The sequence below is a fragment of the Zalophus californianus genome, chromosome 7 (assembly GCF_009762305.2).
Source record: "Zalophus californianus isolate mZalCal1 chromosome 7, mZalCal1.pri.v2, whole genome shotgun sequence".
Taxonomy (NCBI): Eukaryota; Metazoa; Chordata; class Mammalia; order Carnivora; family Otariidae; genus Zalophus; species Zalophus californianus.
Genome location: NC_045601.1, coordinates 128466661 through 128492687, shown reverse-complemented (window position 1 = coordinate 128492687; position 26027 = coordinate 128466661). Strand labels below are relative to the sequence as shown.

Below are 26027 nucleotides of genomic sequence, written 5' to 3'. Positions count from 1 at the left end.
TGTTTCAGTTTGTTCTTTGAAATACAAATTTCCTGAAATTCTTCAGGACAAAGAATTTTCCTATCAAGTGCATTTAAGAAACCCCCATTTGAAGATTCCTAGCATATGTACCTATATTAAAGGCCCTAATAATATCTGTGGTCAAGATATTTCACAAAGCTTAACTGAGTTTAACCCATCATTTCATAAACCTATTCAAACCTTATATTTATTTATTTTTTAACGAAATGCCTAATGTAGGGGTGCCTGAATGGCTCAGTCGGTTAAGCCACTGACTCTTGATTTCAGCTCAGGTGATGATCTCAGGGTCCTGGGATTAAGCCCCTGGACCACCAGCTCCCTGCTCAGCGGGGAGTCCGCCTCTCCCTCTCCCTCTGCCCCACCCCCCACTCTAGCACAAGCTCTCTCTCTCAAATAAATAAATAAATAAAATCTTTAAAAAAAAGAAATGCCTAACATAATTTGAAAAACGATGAATTAAGGAACAAAAAGATCCCGATAAAATGCAGCCATTTTATCTGGAAGAGGGATACTATAAATTATCCTAGCTATGAATACTTTTTAAAAGTCACAAAGTAAGACACTGCGGGGAAGGGACCCTGAGGGGAAAGAAATCAGAAAAGGAAGTTTAGTCCTTTGCATGCTAGATATTCATCATGAGTACTTCTCACAGCAGCCTGGGATGAGACGTGTGGACAGTGATTCCCATGGGGGAGATTTGAAAGGGCAGAAACACGTCCGGTGGGATGTATGAATATGCACAACCCCATGCCTACATCCTCATGGTCCAATTTAGGAGCACAGTTGTGGGACCTGGAACCTTGCATTTAAAGAAGCACCCCAGGGACTTAGAAGTTAAGTGATAGGTTGACAAGCTTTGAGAAACATTTGAGGATGAAGTAGAGAGAGAGAGAGAGAGAGAAAAGGAAGGATAGAGAAGGAATAGCAAGAACTGAGAAGAGCTGCCTTATTTCTACTACTGCTCAGAAAGTTCACGCATAAAACGTTTCCTGAGCTCAAAGGAGTTGATTCTGGGTCGCTTGCCTTTGTCTGTCCAGTTCCTACCTGGCTGCAGTACACTCTTTATTCCAGCCTCAGTCCTAGGCGATCTTTCCAAGATGATACAAAAGCTCTCGCACGACCTGGTTTATTGTTACCAATATTTTCATTTAAGCACTTTGATCAATACCCGACAAGTCTATTAAAGCATACAAATGCTTTCTCAGGGAGACCCATGAAAGCCCCCCCCCCACTCCTTTTTTAAAACTTATTTTTTTATTATTTTTTAAAGAAACACAACTTTTCCAAATTTGTGCGTCCTTCTGATTCTGGTTTTAGAAAGGAAATGAAATTTGTCACGCCACCATACATCATTTCCCTCACAGTACAATGTCCCATCTGTGTGTCAAGTACAAAAGAAAAGCATTTTGTGAAAAATTGCTAAAGAAGTAATGATTTTTGTCCTCAACTCTTTGTTTTGCCTTTCAATAAAGAAGGCGACATGTGCCACAAATGATGTATTATTGTTTAGGTACGAGCCCAGTAACACAGTGCATAAGCAAAACCATGTTTCACAGCAGAGAAACTATAGTTTACTGCCCCTATGGCTCTGATGAGAATATAATGTTCTACCGTTTATAAATGCTTTGAGGTCAATACATGATTTGCTTCAGCTTGTTCATCCAATGAGCAGGGGATCCAAAAATATATCAAGCTTTTAGACAGCCCCCTGGAAGCTGGGCTGAGGCAGCCGTGATGGAAAGGTTCCTTGGAAGCCCCTCTGTCAGCTGGAGATGAGATAATTAGATCCAGGTAATACATTGGAGCCCCAACAGGGAGCCGCCAAGCAAACATGTCATCTTTATGGGCCTTTCTTGTCCTGCACAGTGACTGTGGCCTCAGACAGTAAAGCATCGAGGGATTCGTCGATGCCCAACAATGCCCTGCTGTCACTCAGTCACCCTCATTATCTAGGGGACGCTTCCACCTGCAGAAGCCCACGAAAACCAAAAACGAACCCTCAGGAGAGGCTCTTTTTAATTATTTTTCTTCATTTCTCTGCTATTTCTTTTTTTTCCTTTTTTTCCCCTTAACAATATACCTTTAGTAATATATTTTATTTGAGACTTTTTTTAAGATTGATTTATTTATTTGAGAGCGAGAGAGCATGCACACAGGTGAGAGGGGGGAGGGGCAGAGGGAAAAAATCCTCAAGGAGATCCTGCTGTGCGTGGAGCCCAACTCAGGGCTCGATCCCAGGACGCTGAGATCATGACTTGAGCCGAAATCAAGAATCGGATGCTTGGGGCGCCTGGGTGGCTCAGTTGGTTGATCCACTGCCTTCGGCTCAGGTCATGATCCTGGAGTCTCGGGATCGAGTCCCGCATCGGGCTCCCTGCTATCAGCAGGGAGTCTGCTTCTCCCTCTGACCCTCCCCTCTCTCATGCTCCCTCTCTCTATCTCATTCTCTCTCTCAAATAAATAAATAAAATCTTTAAAAAAATAAAAAAGAATCGGATGTTTAACCGACTGAGCCACCCAGGTGCCCTGAGACTGTTTAATGCAAAGAGTCCATATCTTACTTAACATGGTTCTCACTTTGGGGATGCTCTTTGAACTACAGACAACTCCCTGAATTACATTCAAGAAACCATGTTTCCCTTTCACCATGATTTCAGTTGGTAGTCATTGTCATTCCCTGTCTTCATGTTATTCATACAACAGATTCATATTGAGGGACTAGAATTAGGTCAGGCACAGTGCTAAGTTGTGCGGAAACAGAAATAAGACGAACACACTGGACCACAGTCACATTGAAGGAGATTTTACGGTCATATTTTGTAAATAAGAAATTGATTACATTTACTATGAAAGAAAAGTACATGGTGCTTGCCAAGAAAGATTATAATAGGGGTACTTCATTTCTTTGAGGGGGCAGGGGCTGTTTTTCTGAGGACATGATCTCAGACAGAAACCTCACATTTAAAGAGTAAGATTTAAGTGAAGGAGGAGGGAATGATAGTCCATGGACAGGGGGAACTCCATTTAACAGAGATAAAACCATATGCAAAGGCACAGAGGTAGGAAAGGCTACCACCATCACCAGCATCATCACCACCACCATCACCACTGTCAGCACTACCAGCAGCATCACCACCACCGGCATCATCACCACCACCATCACCACCAGCAGCAACATCACCACCACCAACACTACTGTCAGCATCACCACCACCATCACCACTGTCAGCACCACCAGCAGCATCACCACCACTATCACCACTGTCACCACCACTAGTATCATCACCACCACCATCACCACCAGCAGCAGCACCACCACCACCATCATCACTGTCAACACCACCAGCAGCATCACCACCATTATCACCACCGTCACCACAACCAGCAGCATCACCACCACTATCACCACTGTCAGCACCACCAGCAGCATCACCACCACAATCACCACCAGCAGCAGCATCTCCACCACTGGCATCACTAACATCATTATCAACATTACACTAGAGCTACTAGGGGCCATGTTATGCACTTTACAGAAATCACCTCTAATGCCTAGCATAATCTTGAAAAAGAGGTACTACTATTTCCAGCTCAAAAATAAGGATAATATATGTCTTCTTATTTTTGTAACCTGCATAAATCAGCTTGATGATGAATGTCTGATTCTGTATTTTAACCAAATCAACGTGATTCCAAACTCTACGAGCTCATGGTATTAATGGACATATGAGTGCAACAGGTTACTAACACTGCTTTCAAATGGATATTGTTGCATTTTAAAATCTCAAATGCCAACCAGTGTTGCATCTTCAAAGATACTGACTTAAGCTCTTCATTATAATCATTTGATTTGAAAGATTCTATACACTTTTTCAAAAACCAAATATAAGGAGGAGTTTGATACCACTCAATAAAAATAAACACACATGAGTTGGAGATTGTGATTTGTAAAACTTGAAATTATAAGCAAAATGGGGTAAAAGTGCCAAATACGCCTCAATAATTGAACATTCAAACACATAAACTTGCACAAAGAGGATTTTGAAAGTGACATATTATTTACAATCTTAAGCAGGCAGGATATTATCTATCATATATAATGGTAATTTTTTATTTATTTTTCATCTGATGAGAACTGGAAGGGGAAGTGACTTATTTGTGATCATTTCATTTAATGATTCATAACAATTTCTTGATCACTTACCACGTCTAGACACTAAGTTATACTGTAGGCTGAAGTTACTGAAGCAACTAGGGTAAGTTCCCTGCACCTGAAAAGTTTACCGTCTATTACAGGGACAAGATTAATTCGCACACATTCTTTATGATGTGGTATTAGGGTGACTTTGCAGCATGCTGTAGGAACAGAATTAAGGAGCCCCTGAGAAGCTAATCAGGAGAAGAGAAGGAATATCACAGCCAAGCAAAGAGACTAGTTTAGGTGTGGATGCAAGGACATGCATAGACCTTGAGGAATGGAAGCAGTTTGGTGCATTAGAACATAAAACAAAAAGAGGACAATGACTGCACAGACAGCAGGAGCCTGAATACGGAAAGTTGTAGATGCCATGGTAAGTTGCTTAGACTCCGCAATGGCAGACACTGGATAGTTCAGCATGGAAGTGGACAGGCCATTTCTGCTCCTTTAGTAAGTAGAGGAGAAGAGGGTAGTGGTGTAGAGCAGAGGTCGGATTTGAAGAAGGCTAGCCTGAAGTCATGCTGCCTAATTCAGATCCTGGTTCAATCACCCAGGGGCAGAATAAGAGCAGTGAGAGTGGAAATGAAGATGGGATGACACATTGACAGAAGATAGAGAGATAATGTCAGTAGAGTTCAAGATTTTCATTTGGGTGAATGAGGGTGGTGCTTGAATTAAAGAAGGAATAGAGGAAAAGAAGCATATTGAAGAGCAAGGACATAAAGTGTTGGTGGGCATTTATATCTTATGGATTTGGGATGCATGAAGGACTTCCAAAAATACACAAGGAGGCAACTGGCATTGTGAATATTAGTCAAATATTGGTGGGAGAGCCAAATTATATAGAGAGCTCTTGATTCCATCTGTTACTCATTCTGATACAATTTACTGACCTTCTAGGATCCCTGAGTTTCCTCTAAGCTGCTTTTTCAGGGGTGGGATGAGAGAGACACCTAATAAGACAATAGAAATCATATAATGAAATTTTCTTTCAGCCCTTCCCCATATTAAAGACTGGATAATAAATAACTGAATGTCTCTGTGTTTGGCTCACAGTGATTGTATTTTAGAACAGGGGCAGGGCTTATAGAATAGTTGATTAATAGTCAAATATAAATAGATAAATCTATGCAAAACCTGATTAAATACTCTTTGGACAGTCCCAAGCCTTCCAGACATTTGGAGTTATACAACCTTTTAAAAATAAAATAAAATAGCTGGAGTCACCATTCCATGCACAGTGGGAGAATTAATGTTCTTTCCAAGGTTATAGTCGATGGCTCAAAGCAATAAAGCATAGTGGTTTAAAAGCAAGTTTCCAGAGTCAGATTGTGTTTGAATCTATAATATGCCATTTACAGCTGTGTAATTTAAATAAGTTGTTTAAATTCTGTGTGCCTTAGTTTTCTTATCTATAAAAGGGAAATAATATTACCTACCAAATGGGATTATGCAGGGGTTAAATTAGCGGTGCATTCAGACTGTTCAGAAAAATGTCTGGAACATAGTAAACAGTGAACAGTTATCCTTGATGTTCTCATATCACTTCTGTTCCCTGTTTCCTCTGCACATGCTAAGTCTTAGGTCTCAGTAGCATTTTCTTGTCTTTCACTAGTCCTTTGAAGGTAATTTCCTTCAAATTTCCCAGCCCCTATCAAAAGCTCCTCTCACTTTCTGACCTAATGCAAATTAGCTTCTCTTGTCCAGAATGGCCTGGAATGGAGCTGTGGTGGAGGGAGTCCATTTCTGCCATAACCATCAAGCCCAGTAAGGTATTTTCTGAGATAATAGGTACATTCTCTTTCCAAGAAGGACTCTGGGCTGTTTTATTCTTAGACCAGTGTTTATTCCCTTTCTTCAGGACCAAGTTTGGTGACCCCAATCCAAGGTTATTTTTATGAGACTGGCTTCTTCTGTGTGCTTGACGATAGATGCCCATCCTGTAGCTGTTGATATAATCTGTGCATGAGCTACAGTTTTATAAAAATAAATTGATTGAGATGGAAATCTGTGAAGTTTGTAAAACTGTGTATTTTTGACAAAAGTTACCTTATAAAAAGGACAGAGGAGAGATATGGAATAATTTATAAGGATGATCCCATGGGGCCGTAAATAAATTACAGACTAAAGCCTGAGCCAAACTATCTTCTGTTAAAGTCTCTTCATTGTTATTCAAGTGAATTTTCTCCCTCTCCCAAGTGGAAACTATTTGCACAAAACAAAAATATTAGAAATAGAATCCTAGGAATTTGGGCAGTTGAAAGAAAATCTTGTTAAAACTTGAGAGTAAAGTTGGCTTGAGGTGTAATTGTCAAGATTTTCTTCGTCCACCTTTCTGCATCTCTCTTTAGTTCCTCTTTCTTCTCAGATTCTCTTCTCTTCCCGATGTCTTTCTTCATCAATAATCTTTGATTATTAATTCAATCAGCATCCAGTGCTAAAATGTGCTGGTCATTGAGTACTGAGAACAGAGATATGAGACATACTTATACTTTACAAAATTGTCATGTGTCTGAAATTCAAACTTTACCGGGCAGCCTCTACATTCTCACTTGCTAAATCTGGCAACTCGACCTAAGAGCCACATGATCAAAGAGTTACAAATAAGAAGTCAAACAAGAAAATACTCTAACATGTCCAGGGAAAGGATGAATTTAACAAAGATTTCTTGATTTACAAGGTGATAGATTTGAGATGATATACCCATGATAAAATTTAAATTTTCTATGTTTTAAAATAAAGATGACCATGTAATAACCTTAACTATCCTACCTCATAGATGCATTGTAAACATTCACTGAAATTTTACATGAAATACAATTAAGCAGTCCCTGAAAAGGAGCAACCATGAAATGCATTTATAAACATAAGTGTATTGCATTTTATTATCCTCAACAATCCTCCGTGGTAACCAGAAGTACCCCATTTTATAGATGATGAAGCCAAAGCTCAGAGAGTTTGAGAATGAAGAGACTTTCTATAATATGGCATGTTTTGATGTGGGTTTTTGTTTTGTTTTGTTTTCATTTGGTTTGTTTTTTTGGTGGAGCTTATATGTAATCTAAGTCTGTATGACTCTAAAACCCAAAATCATAATCATTATACTATGAACAGAAACCTTACATTAGATTAGGAATTTGCACTAAGAAATTAATCAGATAACTACAAGCAGATTTATCTACTAGGATATCCACTATACAGTTATTTTAAAGGAATTAAATTTTAAATGGTTACCAATAATTGGTTAAAGAAATTGAAGATCATACAGTGATAAAATACTATGTCATCATTAAAAGTGATGTATAAAAATACGAAAATCAACTAACCCAAGGATTTATTTCTACCATAAGAAAAGATATCACATTTATCTGCAAGTGTATAAATAAAAAATGTTATTTCCAAAGAGTAGAATTATGAATTATTTTTAATTTGTTCTATGTTTTTAAAACTTCCATAACACACTTTTTTAATCAGAAAAATATTATAAACATTTATCTTGCAAATTTGGTCAAGTAAAGAAATAGACTTAACAATATAATCATGTCTGTTCCCTCTTTCCTGGGAAAGGAATAAGAAGTGATTTTATCGGTAGAATAGAAAAGAACATTTGGAACAGACTCAGATCTAAAACATAAAGTATAAAACAAACATCAGTGGATTAATTTAAAAAAAAAAACAGTACATTCAATCGGCTTTAATGGATTTTTTTCAGCTTTTATTACAGTAACTGTAATGCAAGATGACCAGTACAATTGGGACCTGGTTAACCAAAGTCACATCTGAAATATAAGAAAACAATTGAAATAGAATTTAGGTATCCTGTCATCTAGCCATCATCTGCAAGCATAAGAAAATTTCTATTCTAAAGTAGATACCAAACTTTTGCAAATTCAGAATATCATGTAACTACAAAATTAGAGTTTCTTAGTTTTGTTACAATACTTCTGAAAGTCTGAGGTCCTCTTACTCTAATTTTACTTAACCATGAGGGCATATCATTGTCGTTTGTCTTTAGAATAGATTCTGGGCCTAACCTCTCCATTCCTTTAGGATTTAGGTATAGCTAGCTCTGTTCCCTGGGAGTTAGGTATAGCTCATGATGTGAATTTGACTACATGGTCTCTTTACTTCTCTTTGCATATTTCTCATGATGCCTAATCAACCAACCATTGCTAAAGACAAATACTATCTAAATGTGTTAATAATTTCAGTACTATTTGATTTAGCAGACTGTTCTCAGGCACACAGAGAAAATACAAGACAGAATTTAAATGATACCATTTTGGATGCCAGGGCATGTGAGTTGGTTGGAAGTGTTGCCTGAGTGTGGAATGGAGATACTCTAGACCAAGCCATTCAAACACTATACAAAGCAATGTGTAGTTTGAATAAATACCAACATGTCAGTGAGCAGAGGTAATGATGTTGGAAAAGAAGTCAAAATAAAAGCAATCTCGTTGTCCAAGCAGATTGCGAGATTACTTATCTTCAGAAATAAGTAGGTACAAACGAATCCAGGAAAGATCAGCTAACCATTCAGATCACTCTCTATGTAGAAGCAACCAAGTCCTATTCATATTGTAGAAGCTTTAAATGACAGAGTGTTCCGTTGGTATTTGTTCCCTTAAACCTAGCAGATACAAGTACCTACAAATGTATATTATAATGCTATACATCCCTGCTCCCAGTCTGTTTAGGAGACCTACTTCTTAATTCAGTTTCTGAGTTTAATTAGCTGCAAATTAAAACCATCTTGACCCCACCAAGCAGAGAGAGGATCAAGACCAGCCTGATATGGATCTAGCCATGTGATAGGTCTGGGTTTTGATACTGTAGAGCTGAATTCATAGTTACTTTACCAGACCAGACAAACAAGAGGTAAAACCCAGAAAGCCAGACAGGAAAAAGACTGAGAGGGAAAACCAAGATTCTTTGAGGGGAGACAAAATTCAGATGCTAAACCTAGAAGTCAGAGTTAAAAAGTAATGTTCCAAAGTGAGATCAGAGCCAAATGATGATGGGATGGAATAACAGGTGCATAGTACAGAAGTGAGTGGGATTTGTGTCCAGTTACAGAGCTAGCACGGACCTTCCTCATCTGGCATAAGTCATTCCTTCTCTGGGGCTGTTTCTTCACTAATAAAAGAGCAAATATATCAGGTTCCCTCCCTTTAGCTCCAAAGTTATTTAGAGAATCAAGTATGATCAAGTCTCCTAAAAAAGAAAGGAGTGAGGAATTCCCCATGTAAAGTAATAAAAATAAGCCAAATTTGGAATACCAATAAGGCAGGCCATTTAATTAATTTCAATTTTTAAACACAGTGCAAACTAAGAAACCCTTTCATCCCCACTCCCCTGCCTCTACCTCTTGACCCTCCATCACCAAAATGTTTCACTTTTCCTGCTAGACCAAATCCATTCCTGTAGATTTTCTTTGGACTCTGTTCCCTCATTCACTCATTCCTTCCTGCAGTAGACTGCTCCCGAAACTCCTTCTTCTCTTCAACTTTTTCCTCTTTTCTGGGCCCTTCAGTTCAGCATACAAAAATGCTCATTACACTTATCTTTAAAAAAAAGGGGGGTTTTTTGCTTGCATCTAGTTATTTTATCTTTCCATTTCTCAGCTTCTTAAAAGAATTAGTCAATAATCTTAGTCATTTCAACCACTGTTAATATGGTTTCTGCCCTCACCTTACTGGGACAGTTCTCACTAGAATTAAAATGAATCATGAAAACAATTACAATAGTAAAGAAACCATGAGTAAATGATACTATGCAGGAGGCACTATATCTCTATAACAACTCTGAAATGTAGGCAAAATGATTTATTTCCATTTTATAGATAAGGACTTGAGACCTACAGTAGTAAAATAACTTGTCTAAGGCCACAGAATTAGTCAGTGTCAATTGGAGCCAAGACTGGACCTCAGGCCTACCAAATTACAGATTCCCAACCCAGAGTTCCCTTCTAACTCCAGACCCATTACATAGTTACCTACTGTCTGTCTTCTCCCAGAGCAGCAATTTCAACAAGTCCAAGATCAAACCTATAATCTCCTTTCTAAATCTGTACCTCTGAGCCCAGCCACCTCCCATCACCTACCCCTTTGAAAGGCACCACTTTGCATCAGTTCTTTCTGAAGGCCAAGCTCTTCTCAGTCCCACAAGTGAGAGCCCTTGAGCTATTCTTGACCTTGTCTTATCTGAGGGGCCTCCTATCATTACATTCCACAAAATTTATTGAGCAGTTGCCATGAAGGGAAAAATTTGAGACTAGTGATACCAAGAAACATAAAACACCATCCCTACCAATAAATTTATTACCTGTTGAATCAGAAAACAGTTAGAGGAAACTGTATAAATCATTTAAACAGCCTCATAGTATATGGGTCCACTTTCTGAAATCTCCAATAAATGAACATCTTAACTTTGCTTGGGCACACCCGGTGAAAAATTACTTGGAAAGCTTCTGGATTTCTTTGTAATTCTGATTGGCCCACTCTATTAATAATACACCACATCATCATAATTATAATGTATTATTAACTAAACCTCACTATAAGCCAAGAACTGTGCTAAGAGATGCACACAAATAGATGAAAAAAACATAGCTCTTGTCCTCAAAGACTATAAGGAATTTGGAGTGATGGTACACATATACAAAATTGGACATTTTCAGTGGTGAAAACTGCACTAGATACCGTGTTAAGTACAATAATCTGCTCTAGGAAGAGTCTTCTATCAGCTGTGATGATGTTTAAAATAAGTACAAAATCTGGGATGATGACAGTGCAAGACAATGTGATAGGAATTTATACTTTTCAAACTCACTCTTAGTTTTTTTATAATATATGTAAATGCATATAACTTACTATATATTTATTTATTTATTTTATATGTCTATCTCTATACCTATATATCCATCTATCCATCTATATCTTGTATGTAGAATGCTTGAAAACCAGATCCAGCTCCGAAACCTACACTCTGAATATCCTCAATCACCCTAGCCCATCAACAGCAGGTACTGGTCCCTCAGTGATTCTAAAACAAAAGGTTTACAACAGTAGTACTCTATGCATGCAGCAACATGCATGCAGAAAATGCAATGGACCCTCACAATTAAATATCTATTGACAAGCAAGATATAGAGTGAAAAAATTGAGAAATAAAAGGAAAGAATTTCTGCTGGCATTACTTTGCAAACCCACCACAAAGATTTGTATGTAAGAGTTAGGTGTGGAATTGTAGTGAAATTTCTCTGAAGAAACCCATCTTTTGGAATAAAGTGTCAGGCCTATTTTAAATTCTCAAATGATTACTAACCAAAACAAAACATAAACAAAGCAAACAAAGTCATTCCCATTACGATGGAATGGAAGTTTATTTTAGTTTATAGGAAGTAAATTAAAACAATATCAAAATAATAAGTCTCAATTTTCTTGTAGAGAAACATGTTTCCTTAATGTAGACATTATAAACATTGGCAGTATACTCAGTTTTGAAAAGTAAATAAACACAGTAAGATATCCATTTGTCATCATTTTTCTCTTTCAAATATTAACCACACAGTAATGTCAAGTAAACTACACATAAAAAAATGAGGACAAATTTGATAATGCTATATAACTATCACATAATATATTTAAAGAAATACAGTAAAAGGCACATATTACCATAACATAATTAAAGTATATATTAGAAATATACTCTCCTTAAATTTTCTAAACTATAAATATACATTAACAAAGGTTATCTGTGCTCTGGAATAAGGACCCTTTCTGTTTATTTTTTTTTTCCTTTGTATCTCTTCTTTGCATATCTGTTTTGGAAATCGAATTATCCTTTTTTAAAATGAATACTAATTAGGATAATAGTTATTTTTTGCTACAAAACAATACCTCAAAATGTGAGTAGCCTTCAACAACTGTTTATTTTTCAGTTGTGTTGAATGTTGGAAGCTGAAGATTTTGTGGTTCTTCGTCCTGCAATTTAAAATTCTGGAGTGAAGGAGCACCCTTATCTGGGACACACCATTCTCATAGCAGAGAAAAAAAGCAAGAGAATTGTCAAGAACACTCGATGGCTCATCGAGCTTCCACCACAAGTGTCATATGACTACCTGCTCGCTTGTCATTGGCAAAGCAAGTCACATGAGTAAGCCCTACTTCTGGAGCCTATGGGAGGTAAACAGTCATGCAGCAATGGGGGGATGCATAACTTTTCACTGGAAGGGAAAATAATCATTGAGTATAATGGTAACATCTACCAGAAAGTAGAACTACTCCGTTCTAAAGGAATTTCCAGACTGTGTAAATTATAGTGATTATTAAGGGAACTTTAAATAAAACACACATACACATTTTATGTGTATATAATGTAAAATGTATTTAGCCAGAATAACCTAAAATCCTGCTGGGTATTTTTTAAATATTTAAAATTTATTACCATCTTTGGGGACCTAAGTATGAACAGCGCTTGTTCATCCATCTCAGAAGTGTAGTCCCTCAACAATTTTATGAAGTTGCATTTTGGGATTTGAAAAAGTTTGAACATAGAATATTCCAAATAGCATCTCCGTTAGGATTTGGTATATTATCAGCGTGAACAGTCTACCTCTGCCCATCAAGATGCCAAACTTGACTTAATCCAAAAAGTACTTACTAAATACCCTTTTCTCAAAGAGCTCACACTCAGAAGTGAATCAGGGCACACTAAGGCAGAGCTGGGGGCCCAGGTCACAGTGAAGACTACCTCAGCACCCACACATGATGGCAGAAGCAGGCCCACCCGACCCCACTACAGAAAACCACCATGCTAACTTTATCTATTTATTTATTTATTTATTTATTTTAGAGAAGGAGGGGAGGGAAGGGAGAGGGAGAAGCAGAGAGAATCTTGAGCAGGTTTCATGCCCAGTGCAGATCCAGTGTGGGGCTCAATCTCATGACCCTCAGATCATGACCTGAGCCGAAACCAAGTGTCAGAAGCCTAACGGACTGAGCCACCCAGGTGCTCTGCCACCATGTTACTTTAATGACTGCCCACCATAAATACATTCATCAGTTTTAAGAAAGCTGCTCCAATGTCACTGTCCAGTCTGCCACCCTGAGGGAGATATCTGCCTCCTTCATTAGGCAGCTGGACCACACATGCTTAAGCACCATGCCACTTGCGGCCAAGGAAGCCCTGCTTAATCTGAGTTAAAAATAAGCACTTATGGTATAAAGTGGCAGACATCTAAATCAACTCACGGATACTCTTAGAGTTCTTCATTTATTGGCTGTATGGAAGAGCCACTGCTCTGTGCCTCTGTAATAGGTACAGCTAAGAGTTGTGGATTTAGAATTAAATGATAGAAGAGGCCTAATTATAAGTCTGAGAAACAATTTGAATAATTTTTTAAATTACTGAGAACATAAAGGCTGTTCCAGTTTGCAAGTTAGAGCTGGTAGGCCCAAGCTACAGTCTTTTTCTCTTAATCACATCAAAAACAAAAAAGAAAGGAAAAAAGATGAGAGGTGCAAAAATATATTTTTTCTTTTCTTTTTTTTAAATCCTGCATGCTTTAAAGGCAAGTTTTGATTTAAATATCATACTCAGGGCAGAAGAATAGACAAATGGTTTAGTACTGTCTACAACAAGGTGCTGCTAAATCTTCCATCTGTATCCTTATCACAAACAATCTCATTTTTAAATGGTTAGTAACCTGTCATAAGATTTCACTCTGAGATGAGAATATAAGGTTTCAGTCTAGAAGCAATCTGTTTTTTGGGGGGTTTTTTGGTAAATATTTTGAAATGTTCCCCATTGTTTCGAATACAAGTAAATTAATACCTGGAAGATTTTAAACTGTGGTTGATTTTCTTTGGTCAGTCCTATGGTCTGGTGAGAAGGGAGAGAAACTGTTTGACTTCACATCATTTTTCATCATAATGGAAGTTCTGCTGTACACATTCTTGGGCTCCTACAATGTAATCTGTTTATCCCCAAAACTTGTTGAGATAGCCTCAAAGATTAGCAGGGGCCTGTTTAAGACTAAGTTAGTTTTGGGATTGGCTTTTCTGCCTTACAGATTTGAATCCTATACAATTGTTCTATCCTAGAGATTATGTCAAAGAGCAGCTCACAGGCCAAACAAGCCTAGAAGGGCAGAATTAAAACAGATACTTTTAATTTTAGTCCATGTTGTGTCAAGGATAATAAGTGAGCATCAATACTTTTAGGGGGCATGCCCAATAGCAAAGTGAAGCAAATATATATATATATATATATATATATATATATATATATATATGTATTCCAAATTAATATAATCTGTAGTTCAACTGAACTCAACTGAGCCGCCCTATACCTACAAACATTCTTGCTTATCTTTAAGACCTTAGATGAGCGAATGATAGCAATATATCCAACTATTTGATACCACCAAGACATTTTTGCTCTGTCTTCTTGCCATCGTCAAGCAAACTTTGAATGCATCACCAGTAAGTGCTATATGAAAAGCCTAAGACTGAAGATATTGTAAAGGACATATGGACAGGAATCCAAATTTCAACCTCTGCACTGCACTTGCTAGTTGAAGGTTTGTATGATTTGTTGTTGTTGTTTAATCTCTGAAGCCCTAATTTCTTCCCCTTATAAAACAGGGCTATCGAACAAGAGTCTCTCTAAAGTATTTTCAGCTCTAAAAATATCAGTTTCTATACTTCTACATGTTATTTCCTTTAGGAATTAGATAGGGGGAAATATCGAGGTTTTAGTATCAGAGATACCATGAAATTTTATTTCTTCATTTGTAAATTGACCTATTATAAATGAAAGAATTGGCCCATGGCTCTATATAACTGCCATCATTAAAAGATTTTCCGGGGTCCATCTCACTGTGCTGGATATCCCCTTATTTGTTCACAGCTGTATTTCCAGCACGGGCATAGTATCCACCATCCTCCATCTAGGATGAGTTCAGATTATGCGCTGAGTAAATAAGACAATGAAGAAACAACATACTCATGCCCCTGTGGAGTGCTGTCTTTATATGGCACATGCAAAAATCAGGAGAGAGCACATCCCCACAGCAATTCAATGAAAAGGAGGTCTAAGTCCACCAAATTGTACTTTATGTTCAGTGTGATGCTTTCGACCTTACTCAGGATATTTGGCTTTGCAGGAAGTACCCCGGATGCATTCTGTCCAGAGACACATTTACCTCGACATTGCTGTTGACTTTTTGAGATGCTGGTACCTCACACCACATGGCTGCCACAGAAGAAGCTATGGAAGTGAGGGAATCCTAGAGGCAAAACTTGTTTGCAGATGCAAAGCAAAGGATCTTTCTTACCTGTCCACACTAGGAACTCTGTGTTTGCTTCTCTGTGCAAATAAAAATAACACCAATAATGCTTAACTAAAAATCTGCCTTTCTTGAGTTCTGCTCTCCATTTTGAAACCACCTAGTACCGATACTCAATCATAAACAACACCCTTCCCCCCCCCACTATGATCAAAAAGTTCAAGAGGTGAAATCCACTGCTCTTTTTTTGTTTAAATGACAATCCACATTTTTATTTCCTGATCAGAAAATATATGAAGGTGACACGTTAAGTTCTTGTTGCCTTGTTTCATGTCCGATGTCTTCTGAGTCATACATGTATTTATTATATGTCTCAATATGTAAAAAGAAGAAAGAGGAAAAGAAAGAAAAACTAAAAGAAAGGGGGAAAAAAATCTCTGTTTCAAATAATGAGCATGTGCACCTTTTTGCCTCAGGCCTTCATACACAATTTAGCCAGGAAGCCAGGGTAGATCATGATTTAGCTTTTGACATCTCCTGCCTTCAGGCCAGGGGAGACTAATACCGATTTCTGACTCTGAGCACGCCACAGGAAAAAAAGTGAGAGAAAGAGAGGCCTTTTATTGACTAAATGATAAAGAGGTTTGTAATGATAAATAACAGTCATTTTATTGTGGAATTCCCCAGAAAAGATGCATTCTGCAGTGTCTGAAGGAGCCTAAAAGCTGAGGTTGGTTCCCTATGGAGCCGAACCTGTTAAACTCCAATTTTTACAGCCAGGGATAGGGGTCACAAATTGCGGGGACCTCTGGCTATTAAAACCATACACACACACTACGTACCCATGGTTGCAGCCTGTTTCTTGGCTCAAGGAAAATTACCAAGGGCTGGATCCCAGGGTGATTGGTGGAGGGCGTGTCTGTCTGTCAGTCTCCTGTCTGTGTGTCTGCATTCCCTTCTTCTACCTCCACACTCTCGGGTCCTGATGCAATTCAGCAGCTTCTATGCTCAGGCTGCTGGAGAAATCACTGCCAGTTTTGATCGATAGTTTAATTGTAAACTTTGGGAACAATAATGGATAATTTGGCTTGAACCGTCCATTATGAGCAATGTTGTCTAGGAGAAAGCTTTCAAAATTAAACAAGAGTTGGGCCACATTATTGCATTTGTACAACACACCCACAGTTAAATAAATCCCCCTTTACAAATGCTGTCTTGGCATTCTACAGAGTTCAATAAACATAGGCCAGGCAAAGGAGGAAGAAAGAAAAAAAGCAAATAGACCAAAGTGAAAACTACTTCTCTACTCATTTCTTCTGAAACTTGTTGTTTTTTATGATTATTAAGATCATTAAGATAATCCCTTTAAGTATTCTTCAAATAACAAAACATCTAAATACGTGGAGGAATACTTTTGCGGGGAAAGATTTTTTTTTTTTTTGGAAAGATTTTTTTTTTAATGGAAATTGAGGTCAGTGAAATTTTTAAAAGGTGGCAATTAAGAAAAGGTGAAATTAAGAAAATTAAATAAGTTCTAGAAAAAAATTCCTACAATAGCCGTAGTACCGACGGCTACGGTAGAGCGGACTTCTTAGGGAAATACGCAAGACCATTTGCGCGTCAGTTACCTCTTCAAAAAGAAACTCTGTAAGAAAAAAGCAACACAAAAAATAGGAAGGCAGGAAGGCAATTACTTAGTAACACCCAAGGTTTAAAACTCCCTGCCCGGAACCAGAGTGTTCCCTGGTTACACAGGATAGGGTTCAACTCTAAAGTTCAGTGGGGGCGTATCCTGCTGGCTCACAGGAGCATTTTCCCAAGGAAATATCTAGCAAGAGATTGAAAAATATTACCATGCCAAATAGAAGGACTCTATAATGTAGGGACAAAGAGAAATGGGAGCTTGAGAGACACCTGAGTCCAAGTGCCAGCTCTGTGACTTACTACGTGACCTGGACAAGCTGCTTAAAAAAAAGCCTATCTGCGCCTCAGTTTACCCATACTTTAAATGAGGTGAAAAATTAGTATTCAGTTCATGGGGTTATTATGAGCATTAAATAAATTAATTCATGAAAAAGCCCTTAAAACAGTAGCAGGCACATAATAACCACTAGCTTGAATGATAATTCTAATTATGATTCCTAAAGCAGGCTGAGTTGTCAGTTTTGGGCAGCCTATTTTAAAATCTTTGTATTTCTAATTACAAAGATTTGATCCTTCCTTTTGCACGGATGGAGGAGAGATTTTTCCTTTGGCACAATTTTATTTTTCGATCCACAATTAATGCTAACCTTTAAGAGATAGGAAGCAAAGGGTGATTCGTGGTATGTCTGATACAAGGCACCTCATGTTATTCTCTGAATCCAGTAACGTCACTTGACTAGCATGATAGTAAATTCCCTTGCAGGTCAATAGTAAACTTCAGGCTCCACCACTCCCAGGCTCTTTTATTCCATTCTTGTAATCAGCTCTGGGTCACTAAACTTGGTCTTCACACTCAGGGCAGCCCCCAGGCCCCTGGATTAATCCCAAAATGAGGAAGCCATATCTAAGAGGCTTGGTGCACTTGGATTATAATCACATTCTCCAGAATCAAGTTGACTTGCCTGGAGTCCAGCTTCACCACTATCTCACTGTGTAACCTTGGCCATGGACGTAACTACTCTGGGCTCCCGATTCCTTATTTGTCAAATAAGGATAAGAATAACTTCCTCTCAGGACTGTGATAAGGATTTTAAAACAATCAAGTAGGTGAAACATTTAAAGACTAGCAGTTGGTTGTTATTAGGAATAAAATTATATTTTCACTCAGGGGCACCTGGGTGGCTCAGTCGGTTAAGCAGCCAGTTCTTGATTTTGGTTCGGGTCATGATCTCAGGGTCCTGGGATCAAGCCCCATGTCAGGCTCTCCACTCAGTGGGGAGTCTGCTTGAGAGTCTCCCTCTCCCTCCGCCTCTCCTCCCCACTCTCTCTCATTCAAATAGATAAATAAATAAACAAATAAATAAATAAAATCTTTTAAAAATTTTATTTTTACTCAACAAGGTTTTCTTCTAGCCAGCCTCTGAGATAGTGTTTCATTTCTTCTACAACGACTATGCAACAGCCTTTGTTTCAAATGTACCCCGTGTGCTCTGCTTCTCCTAATGGGGCTTATGCCTGTGTCTGCACGCTACAATTTCTATAATGATAGTGTCCCCACCATCCCAGGTTTTGTTTTAAAAAAAGAGAGGCCTGGGCGCCTGGGTGGCTCAGTTGGTTGAGCGACTGCCTTCGGCTCAGGTCATGATCCTGGAGTCCCGGGATCGAGTCCCGCATCGGGCTCCCTGCTCGGCGGGGCGTCTGTTTCTCCCTCTGACCCTCTTCCCTCTCGTGCTCTCTATCTCTCATTCTCTCTCTCTCAAATAAATAAATAAAATCTTTAAAAAAAAATAAAAATAAAAAAATAATAAAAAAAGAGAGGCCTGGCTCACTCTTTCTAGAGGTCACGTCATTAGCGCCCCTATAAATCTTTGTCGTAAGTAACTGATTATAACAGAGACAAACCCTTGGGCGCCTGGGTGGCTCAGTTGGTTAAGCGACTGCCCTCGGCTCAGGTCATGATCCTGGAGTCCCGGGATCGAGTCCCACGTCGGGCTCCCTGCTCAGCGGGGAGCCTGCTTCTCCCTCTGACCCTCCCCTTCTCGTGCTCTCGCTCTCTCAAATAAATAAATAAAAATCTTTAAAAAGAGAGAGAGACAAGCCCATGGTGCCTTTACAGTGCTTGGATAAATAAAGGTGAGGATCCTTGGCTACTGATGGTCAAAATACATATGGAAGATAAGTCTCTAGCTACAAAGAGCTACCATGAAAAACTGAATTATGCCCAGGAGAGGGTCACCAACCTGAGAAAAGGTCTGGAAACCACACTATCTATGGAGACATTATAAAGAGAAATAGGAGAAACTTGGAGGGGAATTTATAGCTATCTTAAAGGGCTGTGATGGAGAAAAGTAGATAGATGTAATTATTGCTGGAAGCAATACCAATAGAAAGAAAAACATCTTTCCGACACTTAGAGCCTTAAAATCAATGAAAATTCTGCCCCAGAAAGAAGATACAGTCCTGTTCCTAGAGAATGCTTCGCTGTGCCAGCACACAGGCTGAAGTCTGGAGTATCATTTTAAGGAGAGATATGAGATTAGATAATCCCAAATTCCATTCCAATGCTCAAACTTTATGATCTAAACATGCTTCAGGGAATCAGTGTCTTAGAGCACTTTGCCAAGTCTCAGCAGCGAGTCCCATAAAATGAATTTGACATCTAGGGGCAAGGAGCATGCAAATATCTTCTCCATTTCTTAGAGTCCCCAGCAAGGGCTTGGGTATAGACATTTTCTTCCTAGACCATCACAAGGTGAAGGGGGCAAGGTGACACCAACATGCATGGAAATCAAAATAAGAGCTTCTGATTGATTCTGTAAAATGTTCCTCTATCCCAGGCAATTGTGACCTCAAAAACATCATCATTTTCATTAAAATTTACATCACAAATATAACCTCACTCTAAGAGTCTATATGTAGAATAAGTTATGAAATCATTCCATAAACTATTTCAAATACATGTCCAACTTGAGGACTCTTAAAAAATCTCCTTTGTTCTATTTGAGAAGATCTTCACTCCAATACTTATTTTTCTTCCTTCCTCAAAGCTCTCTTTCTCTGTTATTTAAGAGCATGAATCTTCCCATTGACTGAGATATCAAATGCCTTCCATAACCAGATTTAATCTTAGAATATCCTCCTCTCTTCTTCTCTTTGTAGACATTTGATTTAGCATCACCCACACAGAAACTCAGGATGGATAAGCTATTCTTTGCATTGCTATTGACAAATACTTACTTGTTATTGCAATAGACAATGACAATAAGTTATTTGCTATTGACCAAATTTTGACAGTGCCATAAAATATTTTAACTTGAACTGACACGGGAGTAGATGATCATGCAGTTATTCCTCCTAAATAGTATCCAGGGGGTGCTAGATACTCTTTTCCCAGAATAAAGAACCCTCCAGGGATTTGAGATGAAGGACCATTACTAACAAAATGTAACTATTCTGTAAGGTTTTTATGAAACATGTTGTATTAAAAATGTATGTAAAATTAGAATGTTTGCAAGCATGCCCTGCTGTTCTTGATCTTTTATAAGACAACAAATTAAGGTGCTCACTCTAGGAATGTTTGCTAAAAATACTTCTCCGTGGCCTCCTTACTTGAGTGATTGACACATTTGTGAATCTAGCAAATTAAATCCTGTAGTCAAAAGTCTTCAACCTGCATTCAACCAAACAGCGGCCTGGTGAACATCCTCAAAGCTGCTTGGCAATGCAGTTTGGGGGTTGAATAAATGTCTTGGCTTTTATTTATAAATGCTGTACTTTTCCTTCTTTAAGTCAGAATTTTGGAAATCTGTTGATTTGATTTTTTTTCCCAACAGTGAGTTAAAACTGCCAGTTTATTTAAGTTTTAGTTTGTTTTGTAATTAATTGAGCTTAGTTAAGGTAAACCTCTGAGATATTCTTTTTCTCATTTCTCCCCTTTCCTCTGGAACTTGAAATCCCTTGTCTCTGTTGGCTCAGGTTTGATGGCCAGTTCCCCTGAGCTACAGAAACTGTCATATCTGAGGACATCTCCTAGAATAAAATAAATGTCTGCACAGGTCACACGTGGGCATGCCCATGGAGTCTCGTGTTCCAGTCACTGGGATGAAACAGAATTTTGTCCTCATCTTGGTCATGGGCATTTCAAAAGGAAATTAAGCTTTCAATATTTTAACCTCAGTTTCTTGATCACAAAATATCTTTTCTGGAGATAATTGTGCTCAGGTAATAAACCTTGTATATACATTTGATCAAAAGCAAGTATGTCACATATACTTTAGTGATAGCCATTGGATACTGTGACTTAGAAAGATAAGTATTTAGCCAGACACTGACCTCTTGAGTGTTATCTTCTTTTAAGCCCCCTGATGGTTTTTCTCACTCTGGTTGAGAAAAGAATATATTTACACTCACACTTAAGTATTCCCCAAAAGAGAGGCTGAGTATCATGCTACATCTGAGTTTGGACAAGTTTTGATTCAGTGAGATTTGTCCCTAGCCCTATTCACTTTCTTTTTATGTATCATTCTACAGTTTTTGAGCTTCTGTCCTTCTTTCTTCCTACATTCCCTAGACATCTACCCTTCACTCCCATTTGGTAACATCTTTAGCTTCTTCCTTTTTTTTTTTTTCTTTCCTTCTTTCCAGACTACTTGGAATTTCTCAAGAAAGGTATAGATTCTCTCCCACCAAAATGCACATAGCCCAAAATCCTGTGGACAACTTTTGGATATTTACAAACACCAGAGATGCCTTGATGGCCAAAAATCTATTCTCTCTACAGAAAGTCTGCTATGACCAGAGACCTCATAGAAATTCATAGTGAAGTCCAATTACTGCTAAAGGAGCATCATAGAGATCATACAAGTAACATCAAAGAGTTTCCTGGGAACCTTAAAATATAAATATATTACAAAATAATTAGCTTCCAAAATTTCCTGGGGTCCAACAGACTGCTTCTTGAATCAATGAAGCATAAGAAAGGAGGTATTATCACCAGAAAGGTTAATTTCATTTTATTCACTAAGTGTATACTGTGTGCTGAGTTGTTGAGAAATGTGGATAATGTGGCCTTTTCTCTTAGGGAGTCTCAGTCTAAAGGGGTGATTGATGAGTCTTTAGGTAATTTTTGTTCCTTGTAAGGGCTTTGATAGAGAGGTGCTGGGAACACCAGCACACCCAGGAGAGTTCAGGGATGGCTCACTCAGGTATGAATACTAGTAAAAGTTACCTTAGTGCCATAGACTGAATATTTGTATTCCCCCAAAATTCACATGTTAAATTCTAAGGCCCACGTAATGGTGTTAGGAAATGGGAGCTTTGGAAGGTGATTACATCATGAGGGTGAAGCCCTCACAAATAGGTTTGGTGCTCTTATAAAAGTGCCCCCAGAGAGCTCCCTTGCCCCTCTGACATACGAGGACATAGAGAAGGTGGCCATCTATGAACCAGGAAGCAAGTTTTCACCAGACACTGAATGTGCCATGATCTTGGACTTCTCAGCCTTCAGAACAGTGAGAAATAAATTTCTGTTGTTTGTTTATAAGCCACCCAGTCTATGGTATTCTGTTAGAGAAGCCCGAACAGACTAGGACAAGGGAATGAGGAGTGCCTGTGTGTATTGGGGAAGGAACAAGCATGGAGAAAGAAGGAAAAGTAAGTCCAATACCTTACAGTGTGAAACAACACACTGTCCTAAAGAAAAAACCACTGAATTTGCAATTACTAGAGAACCAGGTTTGAAAGAGGTAGAGGTGGGAAATAGGAGGAGATATTTTGACAGGGGATTCTATTTCACATTAAAGGCTTGAAAAGTTAAAAATCTATAATGTGGAGTCGTTTGTGAGATTTTAAGGAGGCAAATGGCATAATCAAATTTACACTTTACTTGCCTGTCCTTATGTATGAGATCCACGTGAAAAAGACCATACTGGGAACATAAAAATGAGGAAAAGACAGATGCAAAACAGTTAGCTCTCACTAGGAAATGTTGCTTTTACATCTTAACTCATCACAAAGAACTATATTTGTGTGTGTGTGTGTGTGTGTGTGTGTGTGTGTGTGCGCGCGCGTGCGCGCACTGGAAAACTGCGCTTGGAAATACAAAGCAAGTTTCTTTTCCTTTCCTTCCTTCAGCTTCAACTGAAATCTTGGACCTAAGTTCTTGTCTTTTTCTATTTTTTTTAATGTTTAAAGCAGCTAAATATCCTTGACAGAAACAGCTTTGATGTGTAATGTTCTATGATTTAAATAACGGCTTTCTTCCATATTTACACAGAACTTTTCTGAGAAGTAGCAATTACAGGATTATCCACTACTTCAAACATGAATTCTTTGAGCATTGCTCCAGCCTTTCTTTGTTTAGTTAGTAATTATGTTTTTAAGACACCTTCACTTTGCTTCACTTTCTGAGTAATGGGTGCTGGGATTTAAAGTTTTTTTCTTCTCCAAATGTTTAATATAAAGTTGGATTTGTGCCATTCTGGGAATCCTGACCAGAACACAATTTACCTTCTGAAGTTTAATCATACTGTCCAATAAGATGAATCTTCTAAGTTGACTATCTCTGAAAATAAGAGAAAAACAGCCTCTTCATGAGGAAGAAAGAATGAACACAAACATAGAAGCCCTTTAAATTAATAGAATATTGTAAGACAACAGGTTGATATCCTATGAATATCCCTCTTGAATGCCCCACAGGACTCCTCAAACCTCTCCAAGTCCCTTCCAGTCAAGACCTAGAGCACCTTTTTGTCTATTTTGTTTTGTTTTTAAATTTTTTACTTTGAATCGACTATGGATTCAACAAAGTTGCAAAATAGTACAGAGAGGTTCCATGTACACTCTTACCCAGTTTTTGTAAATAGTAACACACCTTACATAATTATAGTACCATATTAAAACCAGGAAATTGACATTGGTACAATGTGTGTGTGTGTGTGTGTGTGTGTGTGTGTGTGTTCTATTCCATTCTATCATATGTGTACATTCCTAAAACCGCCATGCAATCAAGACACAGAACTGTCCCATTACCACAAAGATGTCTCTCCTGCCATAGCTTTATAGCCACAACCAACCCCTACCACCCAGTGTCTCTAAGCTTGGACAATCACTAATCTCTACCTCTGTCTCTATAATTTTGTCATTTCCACAATGTTATAATGGAATCCTATGTGTATATCAATTTATATGACTTTCTAAATTTGCCTTTTCCACGCAACATAACATCCTTGAGATCTACCCAGTTTGTTAGTTATCAGTAGTGCATTTTTTTCTGTTTTCTTTATAAATAGTTGTTTTTTACAGAAAATTCAGATTCCCAGCAAAATCAAGCAGAAAGTATAGAGTTCCTATATATCCCATGCCCCCACATATGCAAAATTTGCCCCACTATCAATATCCCACACCAAAGTGGCACATTTGTTACAATCAATAAACCTACATTAACATCACTATCACCCAAAGTCCATACTTTACAGAAGTCATACTCTTGGAGTAGTACATTCAATAGGTTTTGACAAATGTGTCAGGTCTCTATCTAAATTAATTTTTTGCACATGAAGATACAGTTGTTCCTGAACCATTTGTTAAAAAGACCATCTTTTCTTTATTGTATTGCCTTTGCTCTTTTGTCAAAGATCAGTTCATCATATTTATGTAAGTTTATTCCTAGGCTCTCTATTCCATTCCATTGATCTATTTGTCTATTCTTTCACCAATATCACATTGTCTTAATTGCTATAGCTTTATGGTCAGTATTGAAGTTGGGTAGTATCAGTCCTCCAACTTTGTCTTATTTAATATTATGCTGACTTGCCTTTCCATACAAACTTTAGAATCAGTTTGTTGATATTCATTCACAAGATAACTTGATGGGACTTTAATTGGGACTGTGTTAAACCTACAGAACAAGTTGGAAAGAACTGACATCTTGACAATATTTAGTCTTCCAATCCATAAATATGGATGTCTCTTCATTTATTTAGGGTTTTATTTATTTATTTTATCAGAGTGTTGTAGGCTTACTCATACAAATATTGTATATATTTTGCTAAGTTTATTATAAATATTTGCTTTTTAAGGGTGCTAATGTAAATGGTATTGTGTTTTTAAATTCACATTCTTACCTATTCATTGCTGGCATAAAGGAAAATAATTGACTTTCGTATATTAATCTTGTTTCCTGTGACATTGTTATAATCACTTTTTAGTTCCAGGAGGTTTTTTGTTGTTGATGATTCTTTTGGATTTTCTACATAGGCAATTATGTCATTTGCAAATGAAGACAACTTTATTTCTTCCTTATCAATGTGTATACTTCTTATTTCTTTTTCTTATCTTATTACATTAGCTAGGACTTCTAGTACTATGTTGAAAAGGAGAGGTGAGAGGATATATACATGACTTGTTTCTGATCTTAGTTGGAAAACTTCTAGTTTCTCACCATTAAGTATGATGTTAATGGTAAATTTTTTATAGATGTTCTTTATCAAGGAGAGGAAGATCTCTTTTCCTAGTTTGCTGAGTTTTTTGTCATGAATGGGTATAGGATTTTGTCAATTGCTTTCTCTGCAGCTATTGATATAATAATGTGATTTTTCTTCTTTAGCCTATGATGGAATTACATTAATTGATTTTCAATTGTTGAATCAACTTCTCATATCTGAAATAAATCCCACTTGATCATGGTGTATAATTTTTATACGTTTTTATGGGCAATTTGCTAATATTTTGCTGACGATTTTTGCTTCTACCTTCATGAGAGACACTGATCTGTAATTTTTTTTCTTGTATTATGTTTTTCTCTTTTTTGATATTAGGGTTATACTGACCTCATAAAATGAGTTAGAGAGCATCCTTTCTTGCGTCTATCTT

General features: G+C 37.8%; 1 pseudogene; it reads right to left on the bottom strand.

Moving 5' to 3' along the window:
- The window catches only part of LOC113928004, a 121259-nt pseudogene extending 117718 nt beyond the window's left edge, over positions 1–3541 (bottom strand).
- Positions 3542–26027: the final 22486 nt, after the last annotated feature.